A 5,347-nucleotide genomic window follows, 5' to 3' on the forward strand; every position below is an offset into this window, starting at 1 on the left:
ATAATATATATAATATAAACACTGTATGTGTGTGTTTATTTCTTAGAGCTACTATTTATTGTCTTACGCTTCTGGCAAGGGCTCTCTGGAGGCTCTGAGGGAAGATTTTTTTTGTCTTTTCTGGCTTCTGTTAACCTCAGGAGTAACTTAGATTGCAGCTGCAGCATAACTCTGTCCTCACATGGCCATCTTCCCTCTGCATGTCTCCCTGTGTTTCTTCTCTGCTTATGTATGATATCACTCAGATTGGATTAGGACCCATCCTACTCATAGCAACACCTCTTTGGGTTTCTGAGGTAGTAACACTGGAGAAGTAGATTGCCCAGTCTTCCTTCTGAGGAGTGGCTGGTGGGTTTGAACCACCAGCCTTCTGGTTAGCAGTCAAATGCTTTAGACACTATGCCACCAGAGCTCCCTCACTTGGTTTATATTGTCTTTTAATATAGATAAGACTTCTAAAATTTTTTATTTTTTAACAAATATAGTATCTATAACAAGAAAACTTAGTGGAAATTATTTCCTTTAGGGATTTTGATGCTTTCCTCACCTTTTCTAGATGGAGGAATTCAGAAAGCTTTTTTTTTTTTAAATCAGGAGACTATTATAATTAATATAATTTCATAGCTCTAGATAAAAGAATGAATGACATTCCAGCAAAATTACTCTTCTAGAAGTTTGCTAGATGCTAAGGATATCCTCAACAGTGTATTGCACTGTTCTCTGGCCATCGGTCTGGAAAGGGCTCTCCTCATCCCAGGATTAGTAAACTTGGCTTATGACAATATGATAAAACAAAGGAAAAGGGAGACCACCAGAAGACTCTAATGAAAAGCAGGCTATGAATAAGATTACTGCAGACACTAAGAGGGAATTCTGGCATCCTAAGCAGAACTTTTGAAGTCATGACTTCTATTAAGTTAAATAATAAGGGGGAAAAATCCGAGGAAATTGATGACCAGATAAGATTGAAATAGATAAAGGAGACAAAGGAAAGAATTTTAAGAAAATGAAAAAAGAAATACAAGATCAAAACAAGCAAAAGGAAACAAACAAACAAACAAACAAAAATACACCCAACTTGGGCTGGGGAGGTATTTTCTAAGCTGAAACTAAAGCCAGAAAACATAAAGGAACAAATTGATAAATTTGATTTCATGCTAGTGCCAAATATCTGTACAGCAAAACCAAATACTAAAAGACATTAAAAGACAAAATGACAAACTGGGTAGAATTGCAATTACATTATGGTCCAACAGTTTATATATCTATATCTACCCATCTATATATATATATAAATAGATAGATATAGATATATAGATAGAGTTTTCTTTAAATCAATGATTGTGAAAACCCTAAAAGACAAATAGGCTAAGGAAAAAAAAAAAAAAAAAGAAAACAAGCAAGCACAGGCAATTCAAGAAGCATAAAAAGAGCCCACTCACTCTAGTAACCAAAGACTACAATTTGAGATGCTATCATTTTCTTCTATCAGATTGGTGAAAGTGAAGAAAAATGACATGAGCAGACACAGAGATTGGTGTGTGTGTAGGCAAGCCAGAGCTCTCTCATAGAGTCCCTGGCAGTGTCACCTGGTAAATTCATCTGGAGAATGAGTAGTAATACGTATCAGATGTCCCCCCACCACCCCAAAAAAGCACATTATTTACTCTTTAATCACACTTTTTATAATTTATCCTAGTGAAATAATCAAATGATTAAAATAAAGAAAGATATTTGTGTTGTTGTTGTTGGACGCCATCGAGCAGTTCTGACTCATAGCGCTCTAAGTACAACAGAACGAAAACAGGGGTTGGCCTTGAGCCATCCTCACAATCTTTGCTGTGCTTGAGGCCATCATTGCAGCCACTCTGTCAATTCATTTGATTGAGAGTCTTCCTCTTTTTTGTTGACTCTCTACTTTACCAAGCAGGATATTCTTCTCCAGGGGCTGGTCCTTTCTGACAAGACCCAAGTGTGTGAGATGATGTCTGGCCATTCTTGTTTCTAAGGAGCATTACGATGTACTTCTTCCAGGATAGATTTGTTCATTCTCTGGCAGTCCACGGTATTTTCAGTATTCTTCCCTGACACCACAATTCAAATGCATCAATTCTTCTGCACTCTTTCTTATTCATTGTCCAGCCTTCATTCATATGAGGATATTGAAAGTACCATGACTTGGGTCAAATACACCTTAGTCTTCAAAGTGACATCTTTGTTCTTTAACATTTTAAAGAGGTCTTTTGTAGCAGATTTTCCTAGTGTGATACATCATTTGATCTCTTGACTGCTGTTTCCATGGGTATTGATTGTGGATTCAAGTAAAATAAAATCCCTGACAACTTCAATCTTTTCTCCATTTATTGTGATTTCGCTTATTGGGCCAGTTGTGAGGATGTTTGTTTCCTTTATGTTGATATGCAATCCATACTAAAGGCTGCAGTTTTGATCTTCATCATAAGTGTTTCAAGTCATCTGTACTTTCAGCAAGCAAGTTGTGTCATTTTCATATCTCAGAAGGCTGTTAATGAGTCTCCCTCCAATCCTGATGCCAAGTTCTTCTTCATATAGTCTGGCTTCTCATATTATTTGATTGAATATATATGGTGAAAGGATACAACTCTGACATATACTTTTCCTGATTTTTAAGCCATGCAGCATGCCCTTGTTCTTCTGCAACAACAGCCTCTTGGTCTGTGTACAGGTTCTTCATGAGCACAATTAAGAGTTCTGGAATTCTCGTTCTTCACAATGTTATTGCTATGATCCACACAGCCAATGCCTTTGCATAGTCAATAAAACACAGGTAAACATCTTTCTCGTATTCTTTGCTTTCAGCCAATATCCATCTGATATCAGCAGTGATATCCCTCATTTCATGCCCTCTTCTAAATCCAGCTTGAATTTCTGGCAGTTCCCTGCCAATGCACTACTGCAACCATTTAAAAATTATTTTCAGCAAAATTTTGCTTGCATGTGATAGTAACGATATGGTTTGATAATGTCTGCATTCTGTTTAATCACCTTTGTTTGGAATGGGCACAAAAATAGATCTCCTTCAGTTGATTGGCCAGATAGCTATCTTCCAAATTTCTTGATGTAAAAAAGTGAATGCCTCTAAGACTGCATCTGTTTGTGGGAACATCTCAATGGGTATTGTGTCAATTCCTGGATCCTTGTATATTGCCAGTTCCTTCAGTGCTGCTTGGGCTTCTTCCTTCAGTACTTCTTAATCATATGCTATTTTCTGAAATGGTTGAATGTCGACCAATTCTTATTGGTGCAGTGAGTGTATATTCTTTCCATCTTCTTGTGATGCTTTCTGTATTGTTAAATATTTTGCCATCCTTCAATATTGCAACTCGAGGTTTGATTTTTTTTTGTCCCGCTCTTTCAGCTTGAGAAACGCCAGACATGTTCATCCCTTTTAGTTTTCTAATTCCAAGTCTTTGCACATTTCATTGTAGTACTTATCTTTGTCTTCTTGAGCCACCCTTTAAAATCTTCTGTTCAGCTCTATTACGTCATCATTTCTTCCATTCTCTTTAGCAACTCTCCATTCAAGAGCAAGTTTCAGAATCTCTTCTAACATCCATTTTGGTCTTTTCTTCCTTTCCTCTCTTTTTAATAAGTTTTTGCCCTCTTAATATGTGATGTTCTTGATGTCATTCCACAATTTGTCTGGTCTTCGGTCACTGGTGTTCAATGTGTCAAATTTATTCTTCAAATGGTCTCTAAATCCAGAAAGGAAAAACTTGAGTTGGCCCTGACTCATAGCGACCCCTCCTTGGGTTTCAGAGGTGGTATCACTACTGAAATACATTGCCCAAACTTCCTTCTGAAGAGTGGCTCGTGGGTTTGAACTGCCAGCCTTGCATATGAGGAATTGATGTCAGCTCCTGGCCTTGTTTTGACTGATGATATTGAACTTCTCCATTGTTTCTTTCCACAGTTGTAGTCAATTTGATTCCTGTGTATTCCTTCTGGTGAGGTCCATATGTATAGTCTCTGTTTATGTTGTTGAAAACAGTATTTGGAAAGAATAAGTCACTGATGTTACAAAATTCTATCAGGCAATCTCCAGCATCTGTTTCTTTCACCAAGGACATATTTTCCAGCTTACTGTTGCTGCTTCTTTGTTTCCAATTTTTGTGTTCCAATCACCAGTAATTATCAAGATGCCTTGAGTGCATGTCAATTTCAGACTGCAGAAGTTGGTTGAAAAAAAAATCTTCAGTTTCTTCATCTTCTGCTTTAGTGGTTGGTGTATAAATTTGAATAGTAATATTAAGGGTCTTCCTTGTAGTCGTATGGATATTATCCTATCACTGACAGCATTGTACTTCAGGATAGATCTTGAAATGTTGTTTTTGACAATGAATGCAATGCCATTCCTCTTGAATTTGTCATTCTTGGCGTAGCAGACCATATGATTGTCTGATTCAAAATAGCCAATACCAGTCCATTTCAGCTTACTAATGCTTAGGGTATTGATCTTTGTGTGTTCTATTTCATTATTGACAACTTCAAATTTTCTTAGATTCACTCATACATTCCCATTCTCATTATTAATGAATGTTTCTTCTCATTTTGCTTTGTGCCACATCAGCAAAAGAAGGTCCTGAAGTAGTGACTGGGATCTTAAAAGCTTGCAAGCAGCCATCTAGATACAATGATGGGTCTCTCCTCATCCAGGGCAAAGAAGAATGAAGAAAACCAAAGACACATGGAAACAATTAGTCCAAGGGACTGGTACACCATGCAATCCTCAGTCTATATGACTATGAGACCAGAAGAACTAGATGGTGCCTGGCTATCATTGTCAACTACTTGGGGTAGGAGGGAATCTGTGTAGGAAATCCTGGATAGAGTAGGAGAACAGTGAGGAATAAAACAAAATCATATTTAAAAAAAAAAAAAAAAAAAAGAAGAAGAAGAGACCAGGTTTGCTGGTCTGATAGAGCCCGGTGATACCTCTGAGACTATGGCACTATGGCCCCTAGCTGTTTTTCAGGTCTGAAAAAGTTTTTTTGTCCTGATTCTCACTTTAGAATATATACCTAGTAATGGGATTGCTGGATCATACAGTGTTTCTAATTCCAACTTTTTAAGGAATCACCATATTGCTTTCCACAGTGGCTGTATTATTTGACAGTCTCACCAACACTGTATGAGAGTCCCAAACTCTCCACATTCTCATCAGTATTTGTTATTTTCCATCTTGTTGAATTTTGCATTTTTGGTATCTTGTTTTGATTTGCATCTCTTTAATGGCTAATTAGGGAGCTCTGGTAGCATAGTGGCTAAAGCACTTGACTGCTAACCAGAAGGCTGATGGTTCAAACCC

General features: G+C 37.3%; 1 protein-coding gene across 1 annotated transcript in view; it reads left to right on the forward strand.

Annotated features, from left to right (window-relative positions):
- WDFY4 (WDFY family member 4) overlaps positions 1 to 5,347 on the forward strand; it is a 532,480-nt gene that overhangs the window by 21,677 nt on the left and 505,456 nt on the right. The window lies entirely within an intron of this gene.

Source organism: Orycteropus afer, unplaced genomic scaffold (assembly GCF_000298275.1).
Source record: "Orycteropus afer afer isolate SDZICR_OR568_19922 unplaced genomic scaffold, OryAfe1.0 scaffold00052, whole genome shotgun sequence".
NCBI lineage: Eukaryota > Metazoa > Chordata > Mammalia > Tubulidentata > Orycteropodidae > Orycteropus > Orycteropus afer.